The sequence below is a fragment of the Vombatus ursinus genome, unplaced genomic scaffold (assembly GCF_900497805.2).
Source record: "Vombatus ursinus unplaced genomic scaffold, bare-nosed wombat genome assembly UNPS02014830.1, whole genome shotgun sequence".
Classification (NCBI taxonomy): domain Eukaryota; kingdom Metazoa; phylum Chordata; class Mammalia; order Diprotodontia; family Vombatidae; genus Vombatus; species Vombatus ursinus.
This window is the reverse complement of record NW_020954608.1, coordinates 49,252,257-49,267,117: the sequence shown is the minus strand read 5'-3', so window position 1 is coordinate 49,267,117 and position 14,861 is coordinate 49,252,257. Positions and strand designations below refer to the sequence as shown.

The following is a 14,861-nucleotide window of genomic DNA, read 5'->3' as shown; positions in this document are numbered from 1 at the left end:
TGCCTATACTGCCAAAATCATGATATATTTTGCTGCAAGTATTGGAGCAAAAAAGAAAACTATCTGTCTAAAGCACTGAGATGTTTTCATCTAGTTAGAAGCTTTTCATATTAGAGAGGTTTAGTTTCTAGTAGACATACTGTATTTACTGTTTATATAGAGAAGGTTTTTGAGTATTTAGTTTAATAAGGATGTTCTCTATCCTTCTACCTTTCAGATACCAACTTTGTTTGATACCCAAATATCTAGCTCTGCCCTTGGGAATAATGAAATGTTTGTTCTGTAAGACAATAAGGTCGAGTTAGATTATTTTGTGAGGGGGATGGTGTCTCTTGGGATCTAAAGAATCTTATTAAGTACTGTTACTTGTACTTGGGAAATTGTAAGTAGGGTTTAATAAAACAAACAAGTTGAGATTATACATAGAGGACGGCTTTATTTACAGTTTGATACATAAAATACAAAGTTGCCTTTTATGGGTGCTGGAATGTCCAAATGGACACCGTATGCTGACAATGGATCAAGAACAGAGATATTACTCTGTCTTCTCATGTAAAGGCCAAGTGGAATGACTGAAGATCCTTCTTTGTTCCTTTGACTATGCACTGCACCTGGGTGCTCTGCATAAGTACAATTTAGTTTAGAATAGCTTCACGGGTCCCCAGAAGGTCTCTTTAACAGATGTTGCGAACACGGAGAGCTATTGGTTGACTAAATGAGCAACTTTGATGCACAGAATGGTATCACAAACCATGAAGGGATTCAAGCTCTGGGGGCCTTCAAGCAGTGACTGAATGACCACTTGTTGAAGGAGGTTATAAAGGCTCAGGTATGAGTTGGGTCAGAAGACTTGTGAGGTCCCTCCTAACTCTGTTAAAGGATAATAAATTTAATCTTATGCATATAAAACATTTTAAAATGTGAAATATTAGCTAATTATTCAAAATTGTTTTATTAAATATCATTATGTGTGTACTCTGCTAGTAACAATACAGAGTTTATTCCAAGTCATAATCCCTGTTGTTCTTCAGAATGGAATAATGGCCTTTTAACCAGAGTTAAATCCTAGTTTAGGGAATTTCAGATGCCAAATGACCCTGGAGCTGATGAGATGATTGTCTGAAAGTGGAGAATGTTAGTCATGATGAAGAGCAAGCAGGCCCCACACTTGGGGTGTCTTCCTAAGAAGGAAGAAAGTTGGGTGGAGACAATATGAAAAAGAAAGGGGAATTGGTTGTAACTGGGAGGAAGGTAGGAGGGGAAAAAAGAGGATAGTAAAGAAAGGAAACTGAGCACAGAAATTTGTTTAATTTGTGTGAGGAAAGGCACAAAAGGAAAGATTAAGTCAGAAGATTTGTGCTAGAAGCAGATGCATATCCATAGTACTAATAAAATGACAATTGAGAAGGACCTCATATGTACATCATATGGTCTAATCTCATCCTTTTCCAAAGGTGTAAATATGGGAAATTATTAACATATGTCACAAAGCAAGTTAGTGGCAGAACCAGGTCTACTAGATACCTACCTAATCCAGAGCTCTTTCCATTGAAGTTGTAAGCTGTCTCTCTTCTACCATAACAAAGTTTTCTCATACCTGTTTAGGGAAATGGGGTGAACAAAGCAAAAGTTTACAAAAGCACAATTAGGAAACCAGTCCTGGAAAGACAGATTGAGGACCTGAGGCAAACAGAGCTGAGTTGCATGAGCAAACATCTGATTTAAAAGCAAACAATATTTGGAAAAGCAGGCAGGACCAGATTAACAGTCCAAATGCTCCTTAGTGAGCATGTGCAGGTAACTGATAGAAAGAGAGAGAGAGGGAGAGAGAAAGAGAGAGAGAGAGAGTTTTATGAGTTAAAGAGAGAGGAGAGAAATTTCTGAGACAGCAAAAATCATGGTTGACATTGCTGTGTGAATTGGACCCTGTGCTGTAGCCTGAAACACAGTACCAAGAGAGATGGTTTGGAGGATAATATAGCAACATCTAGAGAACAGAGAAAAGTTGAAAGCAGATACTAGGAAGGAGAGGCCTCAAATTCTTCCTTGTGCCAGAGGCATTTCTTGCTCCTCCACCTATCTTCATTGATTGTTTTTTCCCTCTGAAATTACCTCCAATTTACCCTGTATACATCTTGTAGGTACATAATTGTTTGAATGTTGTCTCCAGTGAGCACTTAATAAACGTTTATTCCCTTGATTTGACTTCGTTACGAGTGCATAACCCAGTAGAGCTTATTGGAGAACTTAACAGAGAAAGCAAGATGGCATGTCTTTAGAAACAGTGGGAAACTCATAAGGTAACATAATAATACCATAAATGACAGTAGGGAACACTCAATATGGGGCTCAATGGGACTTGGGGGGACTTCTTTATTTGTTGACAGGATTACAGACTTTCAGATCAGAAGGAATTTCAGAGAACATCTAGTCCAACCCATGTTTAAAAATGAATCTCGGGGCAACTAGGTGGCGCATTGGATAGAACACTGGCCCTGGATTCAGGAGGACCTGAGTTCAAATCCAGCCTCAGATACATAACATTTACTAGCTGTGTGACCCTGGGCAAGTCACTTAACCTCATTGCCTAACCAAAAATAAATACATGAAAATGAATCCCCTATACAACATACCTTGCAAAGATTATCCAACTGTTACTTGAAGATCAGGGGGAGTCAGTGAGAGAGAGACAGAGACAGAGAGACATGGAGAGACAGACAGAAACAGACAGATATAGAGAGAGAGGAGAAAATTGTTATGTTAGATCGATTTCATAGAGCAGCAGCTGTTCCAACAAGAGTCTGTCATTCTTACTTTCAGTGAGAAAATCATAAATAGTTCCTTTTTTTCTATCAGCAAAGTATTATTAGGCATGCCTATACTACATGGGGAGGTGCTCCTAAGATGCTTCCAAACAAAGGCCCACACCCTATAATCTCATCAAGTTGATTTGGGAATTTCAGCAAATTGATCCAGGACTTCTCCTTACATATGATTAAGCCTGCTTTTAAAGACCAAGTTGTTCTCCATGTTCTTTAGAATTATTTGCTTTCGTTTTTGCGTTAGGTAGACATATTTAGAAAGCTATCATGTGTTCATATTCCCATGGGTTGGATAGCTTTTGGAACTCAAGGGGCTAACAAATTCTTTTAAATGGAAAAACTTTGTTTTTGTTTTTTTTTTTGAAAAACAGCCAGTAAATCTAGAGATTTTTTGACTTGAGCTAAATCCTAGGAACTAAGCCCAATCCTGAGCTAAACTTAAAGATTATGAGATCACTCCTGGCATTTAGAAACAGTATTTAGTATATTAAAGAAATGTGGGAATATGTAGGGCCTTAATTTTTTATAACTGGCCTGCTTGGGGTATTAGCCTCTGGGTTAAAGAGCATGGACATGTTTGTCATCTTCTTAGCATAATTCCAAATGAGTTTCCAGAATGTGTGGACCAACTCACAGCTCCACAAGTAGTAGATTAATATTCCCTTCTTTCTACAACATTCACTACAATCCTACAACACTAACCATTCTCATCTTTTGTTATTTTTGTCCATTTGCTAGGTGTGAGGTAAAATTTCAGAGTTGTTTTGAATTTCTCTTATTTTCAACTGTATAAAACACTCATGTGGTTAGTAATAGTTGGTAATTTGTCTTTTGAGACTGTTTTTTGATATCTATTGACTACTTGTCTATTAGGAAATGATTTTTGTTGATTTCTCTCTCCGTCTCTCTTGCTGTCTGTCTGTCTCTCTGTCTATCTCTCCCTTTCTCTTATTTCTCTCCTTCTTCCCCAAACACACACACACACACACACACACACACACACACACACACACACACAATTTTACTAATCTCTTATTTGGTTTTCATACTCTCTATTTTGGTGTTTAAATGGGGTAGGGAGTAATTTGTTAGTTTTCTAGGTTTTTTTTTTACTTGCATACCTAATTTGTTGGTCTGTTCTTTCTCTTTTGATGATGACATCTAACGACATATGAGCTTTCCCTCCAAAGACTGCTTTGTCTACATCACCAATATGTTGGGATATCATCTCACTGTTCTCATGATCTTTAATGAAATCATTGGTTTCTGTTTTGTTAGCTGTATGATTTGCTATTTGACTCACTCATTATTTAGGATTAAGTTATTTACTCTACAATTAATTTTAATTATTTCTTCATCAACCCTTTATTGAACATAACTTTTATTATACTGTGATCCATTAAAATGTGTTTAACATTTCTGCTTTTCTGCATTTGTTTGTGAGATTTTTAATGCCCTAATCTATGGTCAATTTTTGTAAAGGTGCCATGCACAGCTGCATGAAATATGCATACTTCTTTCTATTGTCATTCAATAACTGTCAGAAGCCTATTATATCTAACTATTCTAAATTTCTATTCAGGTCCTTAAACTTTTTTTTAATTTTATTTCTTTTTTGGGGGGGGATGAATAGATTGAGATTCCCCAGTATTATAGTTGACTATTTCTCCCCTATAACTCACTTAACTTTTCTTTTAATTATTTAGGTGCTATGCCATTTAGTGTATACATACTCAGTATTGATATTAATTTATTGTCTATAGTACCTTTAAGCAAAATACAGATTTCTTGTTTAATCTATTAATCAAGTCTGTTTTTGCTATTGCTTTGAGACCATGATTATTATTCCTGACTTTTTACTTCAGCTAAAGCATAATAGATTTTTGTGAATTTTTGTTACAAACATGGTTTTTCGTAAACAACATATTGCTGGATTCTGCTTTCTAATCCAGTCTGTTATTCTTTTCCATTTTATGAATTCATCCCAATCATATTTACAGTTGTGATAGTTAATTGTGTGTTTCCCTTTATCCTGTTCTCTTACAGTTTTTCCTTTCTTTGTTTCCTATTCCTTATTTACAAAATGATGGTGGTGAGCAAAGAGTGTGCTCAACACCAACATTCTTGGTTGGTTTTAATCATTTTCTACTCCTCTGCCCCTCTTCTCTTTCCTTTACCGAGAGCCCAATCATACATTCTTACCCTTTCTTTCCTCTCACCACCCTCCATGGTTATTTTGTTTTCCCTATCTTTCCTTGAATCTTCTACCTCTATTATTTTCTCTTTCTCTTTTCACCTTTACTCATTTCCCTATGGAGTGAAATGTATTTTTGCCCCTAACTATGCATCTGGGAACTTTTCTTGTCTTAGTGGAGATCCTCAAGCCTCAAGTCTCTGTGCTAGAAGGATCCAGCCAGTTAGTTCCCTCTTGGCTAGATTTATCCTGTGTCTGTACACCTCTTTCTTCCTATGTCTAGCTGGGTAGGACCCAGTGGCCTGATTTATATCTTGCTACTGGATCCAGATGGCTCTGGAAGAGAAAATGAGGCTGGTGACTTTGCACAGCCCTCCCTCACTTAAATCCAATTCACTTGCAAATCATGGCATCACCTTCCAGATGTCATGGTCCTCTTCAAGAACTGAAGGACAAACAATAGTTGGGCTGGGGAAAAAATGATTGTGATTTTAACTTAGATTTCCTGATCAGGACTCAGTATGGTGCATTTTCTAGATCATGGTGGAGTAGATGAGGAGAGGAGCTTGGCCACACTGCTTCCTCTTACTCCACTATCTTGGCTAGTCTCCCTGAGCCTATAATTTTTGAAGGTTTCTGGTGGAGAGAAGCTAGAACATGAAGTCATTCTTCCTGTTACCCACTTACAGATAAGAAGGCAGACAGTCAAATGGAGTGTCCAAAATGTGAGTGCCAGTTTTCAAGCCTCTTTCTTCTAAGGCCCAATGAGCATACAATGAGGATCTGATGCCAAGAAGCAAGGGTTGCTATTTTCCTGATAGTCACTATTACCCTACCCCTGCCTAGAACTGGTGAGTGTTCATTTGTGAGAACATAAAGTAGCCAGAGGGAGCTGTGAATTCACTCTCATTTGCCTATTAAAGAGGGACTGGGCCAAAGTTTATATCTAGATTAAGCTGGTAGATGATTTCTTCTCTCCATGAGAGATCCCTGAGTTCAGGAGAAAAAGGTAATTTTACTGCTACGCACAACAATGGAAGCCATAGACTTTTTCTTATTAAACTGTCTCCTCACCACTGTGGCTCAATCATTGTCCTTTTATTGCTATTGTTTTATTCTTCCATTTATAAAAAAGGAAGGAAGCAAAAATTTATTAAGCACCTACTGTGTGTCAGGCACTAATTTTAAAAATATCCCATTTGATCCTCACAAAAAAACCCTGGAAGGAAGTGCTATTATTATCCCTATTTTACAGTTTAGGAAACTGAAACAGACAGAGGTTAAGTGACTTGCTCAAGGTCATACTGCTAGCAAGCATTTGAGGTCTAATTTGGATTCAGGTCATCTTGACTCCAGGGCTAGTGCACCACCTAGTGCTTATGAAAGAAATCTGGCAGCCCCTCCAGGGGTGGGCTACCTGTGGTCTTGAGGCCACATGTGGCCCTCTAGGATTTCAGGTGTGACCCTTTGATTGAATCCAAACTTCACAGAACAAGTCATCTTAATAAAGGATTTGTTCTGTAAAACTTGGACTCAGTCAAAAGGCCACACTCAAGGAGCTAGAAGGCCACATGTGGCCTCAAAGCTGCAAGTTCCCCACCCCTGCCCTAGACTGTATGATTAATATGAATGCAAGAAGAGATTTGGGCAGCTAAGTGGTGCAGTGGATAGGATGCTGGGCCTGGAGTCAGGAAGACTCATCTTCCTGAGTTCAAATCCAGCCTCAGACACTTACTTGGAGAAGGAAGTAGCAAAGCACTCCAATATCTTTGCCAAGAAAACCAAAAATGGGGTCATGAAGAGTTGGACATGACTGAAATGACTGAACAATGACAACGATATTTGGAGAATGGTGTAGATTTCTGCCCAGGGAGAAACCATCTCCGCTCAGCATATTGGTGGCATAGAGGAGGACTGACAGTAATTCCTTGTGCAAGTCAAAAACACAATGAAAACACATTAAAATGTACCCCTAAGTAAGTGCAAGATTCCATAAAGACAATTTGAAGATAACCACACATGGTAGAGTAAGAGCAGGCATGAAGGAAGCACAATTGGAACTATTCTTAATCAGCCACTGCCTCCATTCCAGGCAGCTAGCCTGGAGCTATTTTTTCTTTTTTTAGGCAATTGGGGTTAAGTGACTTGCCTAGGGTCACACAGCTAGTAAGTATCAAGTATTTGGTCTGAGGTCACATTTGAACTCAGGTCCTCCTGACTTTAGGGCTGGTGCTCTATCCACTGTGCCACCTAGCTGCCCCTATTTTTAATAGAATTGGAAACTTTTAACACTGGTGACCTGTTTGCCTGTCTTCTTTTAGACTGTTGAAAAAAATTCATAGAATTGTCAGAATTGAAGTTACCTTAGTGACCATCTTGTCTACCAAATATCTAGAAAAGATTCCTTCTACAATATAACTCCAGCCTCTATTTGGAGGCTTCCAATGAAAGGAACCTACCCCACTCCTCCCATAGGCAGCCCATTCCAATTTTGTATATTTCTGATTTTTAGGACGTGTTTTCTTTAACTCCAAATGGCCTTTATGCTTACATTTGCAAAGTCCATGCATCGGCTAGTTACTCTCAAGAGCAAAAAAATCTAACCTCTTCCAAGTGATGGCACTTCAAATACTTGAAGACTGTTAACACATCGCCTGCATAAATCTTCTCTTCTTTATATAACATAAATTTGAATCTCTGTAACATCCCTGTTGCTTTCCTTTAAATCCTTTCCTTCTAAAATGTAATGCCTAGAACTGACCACTACACCCCAGATACAGTCTGATGGGACGTGACTCAGCAAGATGATCACTATCTTATTTCTGGAAGCTATGATTCTCTTAATCCATCCTAAGATAGCATTAACTTCCCTAGTTGTCATATCACATTGTTGACCCATATTGAGTATGTATTGTTTAAATTGTTCCTAACAACAACGCTGTGAGGTAAGTTTTAATGGTATGCCCATTTTACTGATGAGGAAAATAAGGCAGTGAAGGTAAGTCATTTGCCTACAGTCACACAACTAGGAAGTGAGGTAGGATTTTTAACTCAGGCTTGCTTGTGTCTTGTACTCTATCTACTACACTACCTTGTGAGGCAATACTGCTGATAATCTTCTACCATCCTTCTCTGTAAGATTTTACATGTGAGTTTATATTTTAAACTGGTGTTGCCCTTGGCTACTCTCTCTCTCTCCATTTAGCAAGTAAATCATAAAAAGACTAAAGTACTTTTTAGGCTCCTTTTGTCTCTTTGGTACAGTTCTTTATTTACATTGATCAAACTTCTGTATAATATTATTGTAGTTTGTGTCTTCCATCTGCATCCCATTTTTTTAAACCATCATAACTTTCTCAAATCAGTCAGGATAGAACTTCACTTATACGTCACATTCGTTTTCTCATTCTTGTTCTTTATTCTAGCTTTGTATTAACATTGACTTTTGTTCTAAGAGGTCAGTAGGCAGATTGTATATTTACAGCTGACTCCAGAATAATACTCACAATAGTAATGTGTTATTTCTAGTCTGATAACATAGAACCAATTTCATTTTTGTGAAGTAATTCAGTGCTTACTTTGTCTAGTGTCTATTGCTTTGGGGATATAAAAGATTTTATTGATGTGCTTTATTTTCTTACAACCCTATTCAGATCTCAATAATTCTCCCTCCCCATGGGACCTTCCATTGCAATAAATTAGAAGAGTCAAGCCAAACAAATTGACACATCGACTATGTCTAAAAATGTATACCTCGTTCTGCACCAAGTCTCCTATTCATTAACCAAGCTACAGGAGGCACATTCACCACCAGTCCTCTGAAGTCATTCTTAGACATTACAGTAATTGGTACTCCTAGATATTTTCTCAAAGAAAATATTCATGGTATATAGGCATGAGGCTTAAGTGTAGTCTACAAGTCTTTGGCCTTTCTCATTCCTTATTCCTGGTCCATATTTTCCAACATCTATTATTACACAGGATTATAGATTTAGAGTTAGAAGAGACCTTAATTCATCTCCCTAGTTCTACAGATGAAGAAACTGAGACCCTATTTCTCAACATTGTCACCTACTCTCTCTTACCTCTGCATTGAACTCACAGAATATCAAAATAGATGTTAATTCGATTTGTAAGGTCATAGAGAATTCTTCCTTAATTTCAGTACCTCCATTCTCTGTAATAGATGGTACAATTATTTTCATGATAATCTTTCTGCAAATACTTCATTGTGATTACTGCAATATGAGGTAACCAAATATCTCATAAAATTGAAAACATACTCTGGCTTAGTCTTTCCTTTTAGGCAACAGTTATTCTGCACTAAAACAGATATGTTGGCTATCATGGCCATTCCATTTCCAGATCAATTTTTAATCTAGATCACATTGCTGCTTCAGTTTGCTTGTATGTCTGATTCTTCTCTCAGTTCAATCCCATCCTGTTGTAGCTCTGTATTTCAATCAATTCCTAATACAAAGAAAGATTTCAGAATAGTTTCTTGGCGTTCTGATAATTGTAGTCTTCACAGTTTATGGTCTCTGGGCTGGAGGACAGAATTTCCACTAAAGAACACATTTGAACTGCTTCAGAGAGGCGATAGAAAGACAGACACAGATGTATAGATAAGAAGATGGAAGAGGCTGAGAAGAATGAATGATGTTAAGTGAGAGTGCCTGGGTTTCACCAATGTGAACAACATCTTTGTAGCTGTGATTAGTGTGAGAGAGTTGGTTTTCATCATCAAGAATTCCAGGCTAGTTCTTTTCCCTTTCTCTCTGCTCCCTTTCTATTTGAAAGACTAGGTGTTTTCTGTTCCTTTTAAGCCATTCTTTTGCTTTTTTTTTTTTTGGCTTTACTTTTGCTATACTTTAAAGTTAACTTTTTCTAGTTGAAGATAAGATCCATCTTTTTTGTTTTTAGCTGTGTATTCCTTAATTGAGTACAGAGGGTGCTAATGGGGAGAGGGCAGCAGCTAACTTGAAAGCACCTTATTAAACAGTTTGGAGAGCCCTCTCTCTGGTCAAATGTGAATGACTTCCCTGAGGCCTTGACAAGCTGTGATGATTTTATTAATAAGCTGTGTAACTTTGGCTCACACTGCCTGAAAGCCATGTAATTGTTGTTGTTGTTGAATAATAGTAACGTATAAATGTATACACAGCCAATTATGGCTATGTTTGTGTTGTTTCCCTAGGAGATGTTACATTTCATGATGGGGTTCCCCAGCACCCCATCCCCCAGGGGTTGTCTAGTCTCTGTCATTGGCTCAAGCATCTACCCATTGGAATGTGTTCTCCCAATTTTAGGTGTTTTCAGAACCAGAGTTCCATTTTATCACTTAGAAGTCCATTTAGTGTTTACAAAAGAATATTTACTTCAAATGTTTATCAAGAAAAAAAACATACAAACATTCCCCACCACCCACTCAGTGGGGCATAATCCTTCCTACACTGGCTCAGTCTCTGGGGTATACAAGGGGATTAGGGGGCAGCTAAGTGGGGCAGTGGATAGAGTACTAGCTATGGATTCAGGAGGACCTGAGTTCAAATCGGGCCTCAGACACATAACACTTACTAGCTGTGTGACCAGTGCAAGTCATTTAACCCCATTGTCTAGCTAAAAAAGAAAAAAAAAGGGGGGGGGGTTTAGATTCAGCTTAACTCAGTTCCTATAGCAGAGTTCCACCAAGTTTCAAGCCATAGGGGAGGAAAAGAGGATAAACATTTACATAATACCTACAATGTACTAGGCACTGGACTAAGCACCACTTTACAAATATTATCTTATTTGATAAATAATATTCTCATGGTTCTATATAATTTCCTTCCAACCATTCCATTTTACAAAACATAAGTAACCAAGGTACGTTCTAAATCTACCCCATGGGCTTGTCTCCCGCCCAGCACTCCAGATACTTAGGGCTTTCCTGTTGCCTGCACTTAGAACTGAAAAGGACAATTGAAACAGATTTGGGGCAGAGGGCCTAACAAAGCCCAGTTACATTTGTATTAATAAGTTCCCAAAATAGCAGGGAAAGGAACCTACGTGGATTCAGGTCAGTTTTCCTTAGGCTAAAAACCAGAAGCTCTTTGTTGTCTGAGTTTGGCTGCTTTTAAAGACTGTAGTGGTCTAGGAGGGATCAACTCTACCTCTTTGCTGTAGGTGGAGGGAAGCCCTCCTCAGCAACACGTTAATTATACGAAAATAACTATTCATAGCGCTGTCAGATACCAGATTTCCAGAGATCTCTCTCTCTCTCTTTCTGTCTCTCTCTCTCATATGCACACACACACACACACACACACACACACACACACACACACACACACAGAATGTGAAACATACTCACCTTCATCCCATATATAACCTTAATTTGGGTAGACGACATAAAAGAACTTTGAACACTTAGACATAAAGATATCAAGGAAACTAAAAATTCCATAGTTCAGCAAGATGCAATCCTAGCATCAGTAACAGTATCCAGGATTCCCTTTACAAAATAACTAAATGGAAAGGAATTCAGTTCTCTATTGTTCACTTGATTTGCATTCTCCTACAGTTGGAGGCCCTCTTGCTTCCCCCTCTGTGGCTGGCTACGTCCATATACAGTTATAAAACTGAGGACTGTTGGTTCAGCTGCCTAGTCATTTCTAAAAAGTCATTCAAAACCCGTTTACCCAAATATGACTCCCTTAAAGCTTGAAAGGCCTTTTTTGGAGCCCTTCCTCCTACTTCAGGCAATTAGATGATGATGATAAACATTAGCAATACAAAAGCATCCAGCCCTAATGAGGCGGAGCCTAAATTCTGAATGTTTCCTTTTCTAATGAAGGTAATCTCTTTCTGCATCTGAAAAAGTTCCATCCCTCTAGGCTGCTTAAAAGATAAATGAGGTTGGAAGAGATTCCCCAGCAACACTGAAAGAAGGCTTAATTTGCTAGCTTGAAGTTCCATCAAAGCTGTAAAGACTAGAACAATTTAGTGGCATTTATCTTCCATATATTCATTTGGTTCTCTTACTGAATGTCCCTTACTGAACGCAGGCAGTTAACTTTCTAATCTCGTTGGAGCTGAGGGTGCTTCAAATTAAACAACTACTACTCTGGAGGCATCACGGAAAGCTCCACCAGAAGCATGAAGTCCAATCTAGGCTCACCTTCCTCTGTAAGGCCCACCCACCACATAAAGGAATTTTAGGGCTTTTTTTTTAGGTTCAATATTGGAATAAAACGAGACACTCCTAGATCATTCAACAATTAACGAAAGGAAATTACTTAGCCATAGCAAGAGAAGGATATACAACAAGGATAGGGCATTAAGAACCCCTTGAGTTGATTCAGCTAAGTAAAATTCCCATTTCGATTCATCAGCCAAGCATCTGGGAGGTCAGACTGTTAAGGATCTTAGCCATTATTCTCCTTATTTTTCAGAACCAACTAAATCTGAAGGAAGGTCTCATTATCTTTTAAGACAAAAACAGCTGAGCTTATGTGGGGGGAGGAAGGATTAGAATCTAGCTCCTATCACTCCATGTACATGTTTCTCACCAACAGAATCTTTGTCTTTGAAGGCAGAGACTGTGGTTTTTTTTTTTGTTGTTTGTTTGTTCTGTTTTTTTTGTCTTTGTAGCCCCAGTGCCCCACAGGGTGTCTGGCATATAGTAGATGCTTAGTAAGTGCTTCTTAAATGAATGGAATGATTGTTCTTGTATCCTTTGTGGGTTTAATAAAGTAGAATTGGCCAATTCCTTTATCATTCTCTCAAAGGATAATCTATTAGGGATTTTTCCATTTAATTGAACCTTCCTTCTTTCAATCAGTTAATCAATAAGCATTTAGTAAAGCCCTATTATAACAACAACAACAACAACTAGCATTTATAGTGCCTACTATTTGCCAGATATAAGGTCTTTACAAATATTATTCCATTTGATCCTCATAATAACCCTGGGGCAGGTGCTGTTATCTCCATTTTATAGATCAGGAAATTGAGGCAAACAGGGATTAAGCGATTTGCCCAAGGTTACACAGTAAGTATCAGGGGTCACATTTGAACTCAGGTCTTCCTGACTCCAAATCCAGTGCTCTATCTACTGTGTCACTACTATGTGCTAGGATCTTGGCTAGATGTTAGGATACAAATACAAGGGTAAGAAAACCTTGCCTTTAAGAGGCTTGCATTCTATAGGGTGGAAATAATAAACACACAGCAAAGTAAACAGAAGACACACACAAAATCAATATCAAGTGATTGTCAGAGTAGGAAGGAATCAGGCAAAGCCTCTCTAAAGAGGTGATAGTTGAGCTGAGACACAATTCCCAGAGTTGGAGGTGAGGAGGGAGAACATTCTGGGCTCTGTGGGATGGCCTATGCTAAGGTGTGAAGATGGGAGACAAAAAACTATACACTCGAAACTGCCAGGTATACCAGAACACAATGCACTTAAAAAAGTAATTTGAAATCAATCTGGAAAGATAAGGTGGAGTCAGATTTTAAAGGGCTCAAAATACCATACCAGGAGTTTCAATTGTTTCATACTAGTTACAGGTATCCACTGAAGTTTCTTAAATAGAAGAATCACATGGAATAGAGGAAGAACATACCTGTGCTTTAGAAATCTCAATTAGGAGCTGGGGATGGTGGCACACATTTTGTAATAACTGGTACTGGGAAAGACTGAGACTGGTGGATTGCTTTAGCTCAGGAGTTCTGAGCTGTAATAGAGTTAGAGTTGATAAGGTGTTCTCACTAAGTCTGGCAACAGTATTGAACCTCCTGACTGGGGGGATCGTGGGGGAGGGGTGCAGCACTGGGTTGCCTAAGGAAGAATAAAATGACCCACTATCAGAAACATATTAATAGCAGTGGGATCCAGCCTGTGAAGGGCCACTGTACTTCAGGCCTGAGGAGGATAAGAAATAGCAGTCTTAAAAAAAAAAGGAATATAAATTTGTCAGCTGTCTGTAGGATAGATTGGAGATAAGAGAAGCTAGATACAGAAAGACCAACTAGGAGGCTATTTCAAATCTAGGTGAGAAGTGATGAGTGATTGAATTAGGGGGATTGTGGTGTGAGGGATAGAAGGCAATGGATGCAAAAGATATTGAGGAGATAGAATCATTAAGACACAGTAACTGATAAAACACTTTTTACACAAATAAACTCAGATTTAAATAATCGGAGTAATATTTATTGTTCATGGGTAGGTAAAGCCAATATAATAAAAAATGACAATCTTATGTAACTAATCTATTTATTCATTGCCATTCCAATTAAGTCACTAAAAATTATTCTGCTGAGTTAGAAAAAATAATAAAAGTTTATTTGGAAGAACAAAAGGTCAGGAATTTCAAAGAAACTAGGGAAAAAAAGATGTAAAGGAAGGAGATTCAGAAGTATCAGACCTTAAACTATATTACAAGGTAAGAGCATTGTTGAAGTGTAAAATGGATAATTTTGATTTTAAGTTAAAAATTTCTTTGTATATATAAAACCAATATAGCCAAGAACAGAAGGAATGCAGAATATTGGGGGGAAATTTCATAGAAGATCTCTCAGATAGGATATGATTGTATTGGAATACTGCTTTGGTGTAGGAAATGATGAGCTGGTTAATTTGGAAAGACTTGAATCTATGAAGGAAGATGATGTCAACCTCTAGAGAAAGAGATGGCAAGTGGAATTATGCATAGTATGGTCTTACACATATGTGTATGAATATATATGTGTATATTTATAGACATCTATGTGTGTGTGTATAAACATTTAATTTTAGTCTTCTTTATGGTGGAGAAAAAATAAAGTAAAAAGTGCACAGAAGAGAACAAAAGAAAACCTATAAA

The 14,861-nt window shown here is 38.0% G+C and overlaps 1 long non-coding RNA gene across 1 annotated transcript; it reads right to left on the bottom strand.

Annotated features, from left to right (window-relative positions):
* Nucleotides 1–416: 416 nt before the first annotated feature.
* On the bottom strand, nt 417–11,399 carry LOC114025340. Its single transcript, XR_003567012.1, has 3 exons — nt 11,369–11,399; nt 1,529–1,597; nt 417–870 (listed from the first exon to the last, which is right to left on the bottom strand). It is a non-coding gene; the product is annotated as an uncharacterized LOC114025340 (long non-coding RNA).
* Between the last annotated feature and the right edge of the window lie 3,462 nt (nt 11,400–14,861).